Raw genomic sequence first — 15,040 nt, 5'->3', positions numbered from 1 at the left:
CTAGGCCCTCTTATGAACGTAAGCAACTCGTGTGTGTGTGTGTGTGTGTTAAGAGAATTAAAATCAAAATGGCTGCTTGACATATCGAAGAGGTTGATGTTAGTCAACCTGCTTCCTAGGATTCTTATGCAGCTCCTTCTTTTGCAACACAACTATTTCACAGAATAGATGACAGATCTCTAAAGTAGGCTTATCACCACCTCAAACACAACTGTCCTTTATTTATCACACACATAACAGGAACAATTAAGTATATTTTCCAGCTAGTAGATAAAAAGCCAGCTTCCTTCTTGCTCAGATGTTTACACTGAAACTGCATGTGAAGAGAAGCACGTGGCACTGTCAATTTGTGTCTCCTCAGTAATGTTTAGTTTAAAAAGATATGCCAGATGATGTCGCGTCTAGAGTTCCCTGTCCTTGTTCCACTTCATTGGCTTTCACTTGTGAGTAGATGGGTGAGAAATTTGTTCAGCATGCATTTCAATGCAAACTTACCAAATTCACACCTCCTGCCAAAGCAGGAACTGAAATGCAGATAGATGTCGAAATCTGTTCTTTTCTAAATGCACATATTTTGAAAAATGTGCACAAAAATACATACAAATTGCAATCAAACATGATGGAACTAATATAGCAGTGAAAATATGAGAATCAGAGCAAAATCAAGCTTGACAAATTCACTTAGTCTTACATGTGGGCAAGGAACAGCACAGAAACGCTGAGTACAGTGGTATTCCATGATATATCTTCTTTAACTAAACATTATTGGATAGATTTAGGGAGAAGACACAGGCTATCAATAGATGTATGTGCTCTTTATAACTTATAGTTTGGCCCTTAGTGAGGGCAGAAGGCCAGGCAGACTGGAATGGTTTCAGCTTCACACAATAAAGCACTTAAATATTGCTGATGTGAGAGAAGATGATTGGAAACATGTGACTCTGCAGCAGCTGCCAAAAAGGGTTTTGCACAAAAGCTTCTGAGTAGAAGCACTTTATGAGAGCACTGAGCAGTAAGAATGTGGAAAACAGGATTTAAACAACCACAATCATTCTTAACTGGCACTGGCAGTGTTGGTCAGGGCTAATGGGAGTTGCAGTCCAACAACAATGCATTTCCCATCCCTGTTTTACAGCTACAAGCACAAATGATTAATTTCTGAACTTTGAAGTATCTGTTCCTTTCCTCAGAAAGATTAGATTAAAAGACTTGATGCTTGCCAGTCTGGTAACCACTCATCCATGGTCTCATAAACACCTCAGCCTTTGGTCAGTCTCTCCACTAGTATCTTGAGTGACCTTTGGACTTTTTCCCAAGCCAGCCAACAACAATTGTCTCATAAAACAGAAAGTGCCAATTTGAACATTATTACAAATTCTATTCCATTTTTTCCCTGAGCACACAAATCTTATAATTCAAATAAGTATCAAATCATAATCAAAACCAGATGCCTTTGAGATGGAAACTCAGAAGCAAGTCTTGAAGGCAACAGACCCTCCCCCTGTGGCCTGTCCCCAGCATCTTGATACTCAGAACTATACTACATCTGGGGCCTGTTCAGACATCACACTAAGCCATGATGGGTAGCATTTTTGAACTAACCATGATGGCTTACCGTGATGTCTGAATGGCGCTTCTCGCAACCATGCTGGTTTATTAACCACAGACTAACCATGCTCATTAACCACTTGCTGCAAGATGGTTAGTGGGGTCTACCATGGCTTAGCATGATGTCTGAACAGCTTCCATGGTTCATTCACAGCTGCCATAGCCAAAGAAGGAATAGCTGCTCATGCCTGAGCAGCAGATCTCTATGGTTGAGATCTGCCTAGCAGCAAATAATGTGGCTGCTACGAGCCCGCCAATACACCCCCCCCAGCAACAGCCCACTGCACACCAGCAGAGAAGCAAGCATAGATCTGTGGCTCACAGCTGCTTGTGCCCTGCCTGCCACTGCTATGGGCGTGCTGGGCATGGCCAGGAGCCACCATGTGTGATGACACCTGTTACAATGCGACTGCAGAGGCATAAATGGTCAGCAGAACCGATGGAAGCTGATTCCTGATGGCCACCTGTGTCTGTCTGTGCCACAGGCAATGCTTGAACATGCTGTGCATTGGGGTGGCAGATTACAGCGGTGAGCAGCAATGGTAGGCCTCCGGAATGGGAAAAATGGATCTCAGACCATGTGAGTCCATGCTGCAGAATGTGCCTGGGGAGCAGCATGCTGTTGAACAGCTGAGCACCAAAATGGCCGGGAACACCAAGCACCAAGATGGCTGAGAGAAGCAAGCACCAAAATAACCAACAGGACAAAGGCTGCTGGGATGCATGGCCACACACCCAGAGGACTGTGGGTTCCTGTAGGAGGGAGGGTGGTTAGAGAATGGTTAGTCTAATGACATTGCAGAACATGGTTACCTGCATGTGTGGCAGTAGCACCTGCAGTGGTTAGCAGAAACCACCAAGCACCATGGTTAGTCTAACCACCCTTTCCCAATGTGTGTGTGAACAGGGCCATACTGTCTTTGACACTGACACTGATTGACAGTCTGAGGCCAAAGCATGCTTGACCATGTTATTGTATAATAGCAGCTCTTTATCGAGTCCCTTCTCTTCCTTCCTGGGAATCTTGTTGGTTTGCTTGAGCGTCTATGATTGTTATCAACACAAAAACTCTTGGAGTAATTTAAACAACCACAATGGTATATTTGAGGGCATGTATTTTCAGTTCATAATATTTGTCAGTTTATATAAATAAGCCTGGAGTTCAGGATTAGAAATGGAAATAGCACGCCCTTCTTATCTTTTCCACAAAGGTCCTTCAATCCAAGTGGCACTGCGGGCATGAATGGGCATGAATGAGACAGCTCAGCCAAATGTCCCAACCCATGAAGGAAAAAAAGGGGGGATGGAGAGTCACCAAATGACGCTCTGACACTGTCCCAAATGGTCCACCAGTAAGCTACAAGAAGCCATTCCATATTAGGTCTAGGGTAGGGTGAGATGAGAGTATTTATGCATGGAAGCCAGAATGGTATAATTGGAAGGCCACCTGGTGTAACTTGCTGGAGATGTGTGGTTGTTTCTCCAATGGAGATGGATTCCATGCTGGTCTTGTTATGCCAGTAAAAGTGATCACATGGATGGTGATACCTGCTACATCACTGCGGCCAGCAGGACCCTTAAGGGGGGAATGGCACCAAGGCCAATCCAAGATGTTTTGCTACCTGAGGCAAAGGACAGGGTGGCACCCCCCTCATTCCACATATAGAAGCACACTGGACCAGCAGTTGAATTTTATTTCAGCACTGGCAACAGGACGGTGTCCTCCCCTGCTACTGAGGGCAGCAGGCTAGTTTAGGAGGTGCAAGGCAGGCAGTGTGACACACACAGCTCGACCTTCCAACAGAGGGGAATGGCTGAGGGCTGAGGGGAAATGGGTCTGCAGTTTCTCATACATATGGCCTTGTCTTGTCCTCTGCAGGAGAATTGGAATGACAACATGAGGGAAGACATGTCAGGAGAGATGGGTGTTTCCAAGGGCAACCACCAGCAAAAAGCAAGCAACACAAAGAGAGCAACAGAAGATGAGTCAAGTGGACAGCAGCATGACAGGAAAAGAAGATATACAGTGCTATAAGGAAATGGGGCGGGGGGGGGAGAGCATGGGACAGGATGGAAGCGTGAAAACAGTGAGTGGAGGAGGATGCTTCTTGTAATTCAGGCCCTTCAAGCAGGCATGCAAAACATTATGAAGGCCTCTTTAATAGTCATTTGAATGTATAAGGCGTTCTCACTTCCCCCATCTTGTATATTGCTTTTAATTCATTTTAAAGTTCAGTGTTTTAATTTACCTTTTATTATTAGACAATTTTACTTTTATTTCGCTTTATTGCAAATATTTAAAAAAATTATTCATTCATGCTCAATATTAATTTGCTATGCTATGAAGGTTAATTGAGATTTGGTCATTATTTGCTTTCTGGGCCTAGTGAGAGGGCTTTTCATGTCTTTTGTGGTAACAGCCTTGTTAGCCTCAGTGTTCAATAACAAAATAAATATTTTACAGCCTGTTCCTGGATATTTGGTAATGGTTTATTTATTATATTTCTTCAGGTATCTGTACCCCATCTTTCAAGTCAAAAAAAGCCTTCACAAAGTGGCTTGTAATGCTACAATGGTGTAGATAGAATTTTAAAATGATAAAAATGCAATAAAAACAGCAATTCAAAACATGAGTCCTGTAAAAACAAAGCAATCCGCTATGAAAAGCCTTCCAAAACAGGATGGTCTTCAGAGCACATTTAAAAACAGCTCGGCGAATCTCTCTGGGGAATTCTTCAAACATGGAGCCACAACTGAGAAGATCCCATCTCTAGTTCCTGCCTATCAGAACTTTGTTAATTACAGGGCCATTTATAATATTTCAAAACCACTTTCCCATTAAAACAAGTAATGACACAATGTACAAGAGGTCCCACTTCTGATATCACGTTACATGTTTTTCCCATCCCTGGGGGTTAAGCCAGTGTATTCAAATGCTCCGATATTCATTTTGCAACAGTGGCTGGCCAGATGCCTTTGGGCACTGAGGCCCTCCCCTGCTATGTGTTCCCAGCAGACATGTGCTATTCAGAGGTACAAGTGGGACTGGCAATGAAACATGGCAATGAGTCCTCAGCCCCTAACAGAAGAACTGCTCTTTTGAGTTCCAGACAGCTATTCCCTTCAAACAGGGAATTCCACTTCCACACACACATCCCAGTTTTCCATTTCCCTGTTTCCAACTGACAGACACTCAACGTCTGTGGCTGCTGTGCATGCTCAGTCCTCACTGGGCTGTTCTTTGCTATAGCAAAAATACAGCAGTAGGAAAATACCTTTTCTTTTGTTTGCAGAAATGATATGCCATTTTCCCCACTCTAAACCCCCCTTGGAAAGCACTCTTAAAAACAAAAGCAAAACTGGAGGATCATGACCTCAACTAAAGAGGTCATGATACTCTTTAGGGAATTACCTAAACAACCATGAGTAAGAAAAGTAAAGCGCACAAAAATGCCTAATACAGAAAAGCTCTAGGTGAGAGGCCATCATTGCCTTCCCGAACTGTTGACCTCAAATAAAGAGTACCCTTCTCACAGCTAGCCTATAAGATTTCTCCCCACTTTAGAACTGGACTCTGACAACTGATCTGACAGCATTAGTTACCTCACAGCTGTGACGAATATGGAATAAAAATCTTGTAGAAACCATTGAGTTTGCTTCTGTAAAATAAGAAAAGTGATGACTATTCCAGTCAGAACTTAATATATACGTGAAGCTGAACAGAGAAGGGAATCTGCTTCTGTACAAAACCTTCCTGCCATTGTAAAATATGTAATGTCAGTTCCTGTCATGTATGGAGCAGTTGTTCTCCGCACAGAACACATGATCAAAATCAGCTTCAAAATCACATGATCAAAATCAGCTTCATGTTGGTGGAGCAAAGGCAGAGAGCATCAGCGCATATCACATTTTGACATGTTGTGTGGTAAATCTCTATGGCAGCCTTCTGCAACATGGGTCCATCCAGATGATGTTGAACTCCAACTTCCAATAGCCCCAGCAAGCATGGCCAATGGTCAGCAATGATTGTTGATGTAGTTCAATAACATTTGGAGGGCACCTTGTTGGGGAAAGGTATGATATACCTTTCTTGTCATTCCCTGTCATATTTCGATGCTTGAAAGATATTGGGTTGGATCCAGATGTATGCTGGATCAATTGCACTGGCAGAAGTGGACTTCTCCACTCTTTCCTTCCCATGGCAGCTTCTCCAGTCCCGTGAGAATGCTACACTGAGAATAGGAGACCCTGCTGAATGGGGTGAGCTGTGGCGGGAAGGGGGATCTGTTGGGAATATTGCAACCCCATCTGCAAGTTACTGGAAGGGGGCAGTGTTGCAGTTAGTTAATGCATGGGAATTTAGAGCACAGCTAGCTTTAGAATCTCTATAGCCTACAACGTGGTTCCCTGTGATTTCTTCCTTTGCTCCTCCCCTTCCTCCCCCGCCCCTGACTTCCACCATTGCTGGGAACACATGTGCTTGTTCTCTTGCTCCTGCTGGTGTAGTGAAACAAAAAATGGACTGAACAAACTCTTTTGAAGCTCTATGCTGTACCTGCATTGTATATGCAAGAATATTTGTGAGTAGAACTTATTTTTTCTTCACTAAAGAAATGTGTGGTCTCCTTTTATTGTTCAAATATAGCCTGTGCGGATGTGGGACTGGCAAACACTCATTCTGTTTTGCCTTTTTATTTTTTCTCTTTTAATTGCCTTTTTAACACGAGGCATCATTACGAAATAATCCCAACAGGACCCCCAAAATCAGGTGGAGGGGCCTTTTGCAAGCAGAGCCCTTCCTCTCATAGAAGTTCTCTTCCTCTTCTGAAAGGCGGATCCTGGATCCAACCCATTGTTGCTTGGAAGACCTAGAAATGATCACACATTAACTGAATGCAGTTAATGGCAATTGTTCAAAACTAGGAAAAACAGAACACAGTAGAACCGTCTTCTACAACAGAATGGCTTTTGAGAGTGTGTGATGTTATTTCTGTGATGGGAATTAAGCAAATATAATACAAGTCAAAGAAGATAGAAGAATATACATTTTTTTTTGTAAGATGGGTATGTATAATTATTATGAGTTGGTCTTGCAATCTTGATACTGAAGAATCTTTGTTTTGCTTGATGTAAGATCGTATGTGAATAAATACAAAGAGAGCGAAAGAGAGAGCACATGTCTTTGGGCACTGTGGTATTCCTTTGATGTGTGGTGTTGTGTTCCTTCACCACATTTAGCTTTGTGATGTGATGACATGCTTCCGATTATATGCTCCCTAACTCGAATTAGTACCAGTACCAGAAACACATCCTTTCTCTGTAAGCAACTGGATTTTTTTCTATGGCAACTGAGTGACCCTTTTAAGGTCTCATCCTTGTTTTCAGTTATTGTCATCCTCACAGGACACAGGATATTTTTAAAATCTCCAACAAAAACTGCCACATGGTTTTATGCATTCCTCTTTCTGTTCCTCTTTTAAAATTTCTCTTCATAACAAATGTACTAATGGCATTTGTATGCAGCAAGAAAAAAAGAAAAATAAGCAGTATATTGTCCGCTTCTTTTGTACCGTGTTTCCTGTTTCCTCTGCCCCTCCCTGTCTAAGTTGAATGAAGCCTTTGTGGGGTCAAACTCTTTTAAAAAAGAGAACACTGGACACCAAGGTTGCTTTGGTAGTGATCAGATTGTTTACAATATGTACAGGTACCAAACTGGCATTAAAGGTGTACACAGGATGCACAGCAAGTGCTAGTTACTAAAAAAGATCAGTTCAGCTCTGCCAAAACATAAACAGCCCTGAGCATATCAAATTCCACCTGTTTGGATTTCAGTTCTGAGGGCCAGACATTCACTTAATATATAGCATGCAGCTAAGTATCTTGTTCTTAATTAATTAAATTAATTACAGGTGGAGGCGGGGTGGGGGCAATCCTTACCGAGAATGCCACATGCAGGCAAGGAGGCATATTTCTTCCATCCCTGGCATGATCAGAACTAAACTACCACAAACACACACAATGCTAAAATGCTTAAGGAGGGAAAGTTCCCATTTGTACCAATGGGAACTTTTTTCCTAAGTGTTCTAACATTGCCAAGGGCAGGGCGGAGGGTGTTGATTCCTATTGCGCCGGGAAGGGTAGATATAAGCCTCTCCTTCCTGCCCACTGCATTACCAGTAAGGATACACTTCTTGCATGTGTCTGTAATTAATAAAAGTAGAAAGGGAGACATAGCTACATGTTATGCTCCACAGACAAATTGGTAAATTATTTACAAAGTACATGGTGAAACTGTGGAATTCACTACCAGAAGATGTAGTGATTGTCACCAACGGACAGCTTTTACAGGGGTTTACATCCATTCATGGAGGATAAGGCTATCAATGGCTACTAGTTATGATGGCTATATATTACCTCTGATAGCAAAGGCCTGCTGATCCTGCCCAAGTCAGTTAAAAATATTCCTTCCTAAGCTGGGTTCTGAAACCAGAAATAAACTTGACTGGGCACAGAAAGAGTTAAGCATGCACTCCCCCCCACATCTTTCCCTGCCAATGTTCCCCCCAAGGCCCGGCCCTACCATTAGGCAGAGTGAGATGACAGCCTCAGGTGACAAAAGTTTTGGGGCAGTGGTGGCAGCCTCCTGGTGGATCCTCATAAACACCTTGGATGTACCCCACTGTTGGACAACATAGCTTTGTATGCCACACAACCTGTCCTAGACCTCCTAAACCAGGCTTTCTCAGGTATGGGAGAGGATGTTATCCCATTGTCTACATTGAAGTAAGATTCAGCTGTCAGTCCAGTCTGTACATTTATTTATTTAAAATTTCTTTAATTTAAAAATGTTCTTGGCCATCTTTCAGGGCAGAAGCTAGGGAGGGGAACACCATGTTGTCCTTTCCCTCAGGCAGTAATGTGTCTTGGTCTGGCACTGTCCCCCGCCCCCATTTACATTATCTTAGCAAATGCAGCTCTGGGAACAAGCATTTGCTGAAATATTGACCTGGTTCTCATGATCAAAACAGCCCACCGTTGGTTGTTTAAGCCATGGTGGGCTGTGACACATGTCTGGCAGGATTTGCATATTCAGTCCCTGGCCACAGCTTATCGTGCCATGTGAACACGGGGACCGCGGGTCATACAAGGGTTAAACAACTCTCACGTAACGCAACAACAGACCATGGGTTATGCAAGGGTTGTTTAACCCTCCCATTATTCACAGTCCCCAGGTTTGCACAACATGACAAGCTGCAGCCAGGTGTTCAATATTCAAAATGGCCACCTGCACACATTGCAGCCCACCATGGGTTAAATAAGCATGTTTGATCATGCAAACCGGCCCAATGTGTCATTCCACACTGGACTGGGGGCATTTCTTGCTTCAATTAACTTTGTAAATGTAAATAAAACTACATTGACCAGAAAATGCTCTCATGGTTTCAGTTCTTCTGGAACTGCCAATTTAAAAATCTGCTCGGTCAAGGTTTCCTGCTGAGTGTCACACAGTAGGCCTAAGAGCTTCTATGAAGCTTAAGAAAACCAATCCTCATGGGACATTGCTAATGGATTAAACTGACTTCCAAAGATTACCTGTAGATCACATATTCTTCAGATGGCTAGCCTTCTCCAAGAGCAGTACTAGAGGAGATAGGAGGAATGAACTTTGCAAGCCCCATCATATACAGGAAGTGTGTGTCATGCATGCATGAAGACACCCAGGGCCGGCCCTAGGATAAATAGCACCCTGGGCGAGGAGTGCCTTTGGTACCCCCACCCCCCAGTCAGTTTGGTAGGGCCACCGACAGGATTTCTGGGGCCTGCTGCAAGTGTGACGTCCATCGAGAATGACATTGCTAAAAATCTTGATCTCTCAGCCACTGTGCTAGAGTTTGCACAAGCCAAAGTTCAAAAAGCCACATTCTGAGCAGTGGCAGTACACTATGCAACACAGCAGAACTATCACAGGTTTTACTTATATTTTTTGTTTTGTAGCAGTTCCTTTTGGTGAGCATTCTTTATTTTAGAATTTCCATTATTTTTATCTTTTAAAATAATAAAGAACAAGGTATCCAGCTGACCTCTTAGAGCTTATGGCTTAATTGTATTATTTGTATAGTGCTTATAGTGTTTACAGTATTTGAAGTGCTAAGTGCTTGGTAATGTTGCCTCAAAGTAAAGCTGTGTTCCACTGATTTTTACCTAACGCAAATAGCATCAAAGTGAACACTGAAAAAGAAACATAACTTTAAAGCTAATTGAAGATCATTTTTGTAGTTAGTACCCAAACAACCTGTAGAACCGTGAAAGAAAGCTTACAGACATTTTCTTTTTGCCACTCTAGCTCACTGCAGATAGTACATTAAAAAAACACAGCCTCTGAGCTCAGCTTGGTGCCCCCTCAGCTCATCTTGGTGCCCCTCTCAGCTTGGCACCCCAGATGACCACCCAACTTGCCCATCCCTGAGGCCCCAAGACCAAGACACCAGCTATTTATTTGTGACTTGTCTGTGCAACAGTGCTGATTTTAGCACTAATTAGTATTGCTGCCTGATGGGAGTTCTATATATGCCAAGCTATTATAATGAATAACTGCTTTATACCTGTGAAAAACTTTCCATCTTCAAAGCACTTTTCCAGCACACGCCCATTACTTGGATTAATATGAGTATGTTACTCATATGTCTAAATAGGCATATAAAAAAGTTATATAGTAAAGAAAGCTATTAAATGGTGCAACAGGCATCTTCACGAGAGTGTATGGAATACAGCACTGCTGAGCTCTGCCTAAGAAATGTAGGTACATTATTAAATGTTATTTGTTTTCCTCCCAAAAAAAGATGAAGGATCTTCTCCCCAATGTCGTCTTCATTTCAATGACATGGGATCTAGCAAAATATGTGATAGTTCATAGGACACATAATTTGTGCATACATTTTACCTGCACCTCTTCCCAGGAAAAAAGTGGATCTAACTTCTAACATTAAGCCTGCCAGGTAAATTACTAGATGATCTTGGGAGAGCTGTCCTCAATGAGCCTCAGTTGTCCATCTGAAAACAGGATAACGTGCTTCACAAGCAAGTCTGCTTCCATATTGTGTGGGGGGGGCAGTGTTCCCACCTTCTTCTTTTTAGCAAGCAACCTCTGTTGGTAATTGTAGAGGGTAACTGTAGATTCATTAATTGTAATTGGGTGGCTCTGTCACTTCTCACGCAGGTATACAGAAAGCAGTAAGCAATCCATGTTTGGAAAACTATTCTTGGAAAGGTCATTTTACCTGAAAACCTATTGTAGTCTCTGTGTGGTACATTAAGCCAGTCACTAAAGATGTGAGAACCTGTGTTTGCACATATATTTTCTTTCAGACCACTGTCCTTTACTCTTCTTTCTATCAGGTTGTGGCTTAGCCCTCATGAAAATGAGAGTTGTCACCAGGGCCTGGCATACCAAAGAGCTTTCCATATGCACGTTATCAGTTCCCTCCTAGAATGTAACAGCTGTTCAGTACACGACAACAGAGTGTAGGAAATTAAGACTGGCCCACCTGGTTGAAATTTCAGGAGTCAGGAGAATTTAATTACCAATGTTGGGAATGTGGATTAACACCTGGTGTAGCACAGGGGCTATTACTGGGAGCTGTAGGATGGAAAGTTTCTTGGTCAACTCTCACCTCAGACACAAACTGACTGATTGGGTTTCCTTATGCATGGCACAAATGCCTTGGTCTCCCAATGTAAGGCCAGAATGCATCTGGGCCTATGGACCCAGATCCATCCATCTCTGTGTGTGTGTGTGTATTATGTATGTCTTTTGTAGGTCTTTTTTAAAATGAATGTGTTTTAATGGCCCAATCTATACAGGTGATTTAGTGCAGACTGAGAGCACATCAGGGTCATTTGTGACACATGATGTAGTTACCAGTCTGCAGCAATCCCATAGCCTTCCCCTGAAAATGGCATATTTTCAAAAAGTCATTTTACTACATCTTTTTTCCTTAAATGCAGCTCCAGCGCAGTTCCGTTGCAGTATGCCCCATTCCCCTGAGTTAAATCCTACATGCTGGGCATGCCAAGGGGTATGTCTGTGACCTAGCTGCGACCTGGTCAAGGGGTGAGGCCATCCCTTTTCCTCCCTCATTCCTTTTTTCCAGTCATTGGCAGTTGCACACTTTTTAGACACAGGCTTACGGTTCTTTTCCCACCAGTTAGCACTAATTCACAGTAGTGCTATTTCACAATAGCATTGTTTCACTCTTTCACCAGTGCTACTCCCCTTCCCTTCTCATCTGTTTGTTTTTACTTTGCACTAATTCACAGCAGTGCTATTTCACAATTGTGCTGTTTCACTCTCACTACTCCACAGAGGTGTGCTTTGGATATAGGGCACTTCTCTGCTGTTTATTTTTACTTTGCACTATTTCACAGTCGCACTATTGCTCACTATCTTTACCTGGCTGCTACTTCGCAGTTGCTTACTTTATTTTTAGGGGCATAAGAAGTTTTCCTACTACACCTTCACTGCTATTTTACTGCTTCTTACGATGGCCGTAGCAGACATCCCTGAGACAGGGCTGTGGGGTACTGTGGAAACACGTTGAAATCCCAGATTTCCTCAACATAAGGGGGAACAAAAGATCCAAGATCAGCTTCAGTCCAGTCATAGGAACATTGATTTCTATGAGCAGAGTTCCCACCAAATGAACAAGTGGGGGCAAAACCAAAGTGCCGCTGAGTGCAGGACCAAGACCAAAGCTATGCGGCTGGAATATCGCCGGGTGGTGAAGCACAACTCCTGGTCTGGTAGTAATGCTGCCCTACCCCTACTAAAGTGAGCTCCATAGCATACTTAGAGGTGATGCTACAATCCAACCCAAGCAGGTGAGCCATAGCACTGCAAGTCGCCGGAGTGTTTTTGCTCCTCCAGTTCCACGGATCGCAAAGGGATCCAAAGAGCTTGTCCCTTCTTCCTCTCTTTTACATCCTTTTTTAACTGTAACTTTTCCCTCTTAGCTCCTGACATTGGGGAGTCAGCGGAGGGGCATGTCCAGGCAGACAAGCCACATGGTGAGTTAATGGTGGTGATTCCTTCCTGGATGGCCTCCATTGCTATAGATGGACTCCACACATTGGACTCCCCCCACTTTCCTAATGGTGCTCACCCCATTCACCTTGAGGCTGCTTTGCTGTTGGCGATGACCATCCCCCTACCATCCCCTTTCCCTGCTCCCCTGGTGCTCAGCACCCACACACCAGCCACTTCCATTGGCCTCAGAGGGCTCATCCCAGGGCAAGCCCCCAACGCGATATCTCTCCCCACTTATGCATGGGTACTCTTCTTTTTCTGCCTCTGTACTTTTCCTTTCTTGCTTTTTTTCCCATTGCTATCTCTACAGAATAATTTCTTATTTAACACGACAGTCCCCTATTGATCCAGATATATTGTACCTGGGTATATTCCCAGGTACAATATACCTGGGAGGGGGGGCTGCATTACAAGATGAGGGGGGTTGCATTACAGGCCACTTTGGGACAAAAGACTTGCCAGTTCAAACACACACCTCAGATTCCATGGATCCCCTTTGAAGCAAGTTGCTGGCAATTACTCTTGGGCCACCCCTGCTCTCACCCCAACCAACCTCACTGGGCTGTTGTGCGAGAACAACATGGAGGAGTAAGGTGTCAACTGCACCCATCAGCTGTTAGTAGGGCAATGTGCTGTAGGAGGCTGCTGTAAGGACAGGTACTCCCGCCATTTTTCTCTCAGCACTACCTATCCTGCAGGGCTGTTTTTGTGAGCAAAATATGGTGGGAGACTGATCAGGGGCCAAAGGTTTTCCATAAGATGCAGTAACTCCTCCAACTCTTTCTCCACCCTAAAGTTACACACTGTTCACAGAACCCATTCCTTACTCCCAGGCACAATTTATACATGCAAGTACTACTTCTGGGCATCCTGCAGCAAATGCCTGTGAGTCGTTGGGCTCCAGCGTGCAAGGCACTTCACATGAGTCAGTGCTGGAGAATGAAAGACAGCCAGGTAGGTGGGTGGCTAGGTGAGGGAGAATGAACGCTGAACTATCAACTACCAAGGTCTGTACAAGATCTCTACAGCTGGATTAAAGATCCAGTTTGCAGCAAGTCACCCACTAAGCTGGTGCCAATGTCCCATTATATGGGCACTGGATGCAGCAAATAGGTTGTACCAGTGGCATTGTTTGGTGGTCTGTCAGCCTGCCAACTTTGGATTCAGGGTGAACCCAAGTCTCCTTGAAACACAGTGATAATTTCATATCATGATGAAGATGATATATTGTTCAGCACGTTCAAGTGTTCAAAGTACTTGTCATGCATTGCCTTTCAATAACTCCCAGTATTCCTATCCATTGGCCATGCTGGCTGGAGCTGATGGGAGTTCAAGTCCTAAACATCTGAAAGGCACAAGGTTGGGGAAGGCAAGGGCAGGGCTTTGTTTATGGGATCAGACATCAAACCGCTTTTGAGTGACAGGTCTCCATTTCTGGAGCACGCATCGTAACAAAGAAAAAGGCCACTGAGCATGTGCAGACTGCCTTTCCCACAGTTCAACCTTTCCACATACATCTGGACTTCTAGTCAAGAGGGTGCAACTGCCAAGTAGGCCTCTGGCCTGCCCGCTTTCACCTTAGAATTCCCCACGACCCTTCCTTAATCATTCTTCTCAGGAACGCAATGCATGCTGCAGGTGTTAGGGCAATCTAGTTTACATAACATTTCAGACAGGGGTGGGCAACTTTGGGGAGGGCTGGGATAATGAGATGTGAAAACACCAACATCCCTCTTGTACCATCATTTCCAGGGATCCTCAACCACAAAGCAACCCTATCACCAGCAACATGACTGGCAATGGCACGGAACCAGAGGACAGGAAGGTCTGCCACTAACAACCTGGGTTGTGTTTCCAGCCGCGATTTACTCCAACCTGGCTGCGTGGTGAGGTTGCTGTGGTTCCATGATGGTGTGGCCATTCAGCACCAGCCCCGCATTTTAACACAGAAAAACTGCTTCTTCCAAGACTGCTTATAGTCCGACTTTTCCAGCGTACTTCGGCTCCATTACTGACCTCTTTCCACAATCACACTGGGTTCGCTGTCTTAGCCCTGCCCATGGGCCATGTAGCCCGGCCTTTGAGGGTGTGTCGCTCTGACCTCAGTGATCCAACCCTTTCCCTCCCTGTTTTCTGGAAGTTTCATTGCCGTTTTGGAACAGGATGCCAAGGGACCAACTTTTAAAACATCATTGAAAATAAGCACTAGAACACAGCCCACGACCCCAGTCAAGGGGTGTTTTCTCCCATTGTGCTAAATGAGGCTTGCCCTCTCAATGACCACAGAAATGACAGAGAAGCCCCTCAACTGACATGGCACAATCTCGAGGCTCTGGTCCATTGCCTTAG

The 15,040-nt window shown here is 44.0% G+C and overlaps 1 long non-coding RNA gene across 1 annotated transcript in view; it reads left to right on the top strand.

Moving 5' to 3' along the window:
* The window catches only part of LOC146352704 (uncharacterized), a 30,782-nt gene extending 26,699 nt beyond the window's left edge, over window positions 1–4,083 (top strand). The window contains exon 3 of the long non-coding RNA XR_014787817.1: window positions 3,488–4,083. This is a non-coding gene — a long non-coding RNA (uncharacterized LOC146352704). The remainder of the gene's footprint in view (window positions 1–3,487) is intronic.
* The last annotated feature ends 10,957 nt before the right edge of the window (window positions 4,084–15,040 follow it).

Source organism: Heloderma suspectum, chromosome 2 (genome assembly GCF_057233095.1).
Source record: "Heloderma suspectum isolate Gila_16-S chromosome 2, 16-S_ref, whole genome shotgun sequence".
In the NCBI taxonomy this organism is placed as follows: Eukaryota; Metazoa; Chordata; class Lepidosauria; order Squamata; family Helodermatidae; genus Heloderma; species Heloderma suspectum.
This window is presented reverse-complemented; position numbering and strand designations above follow the sequence as displayed.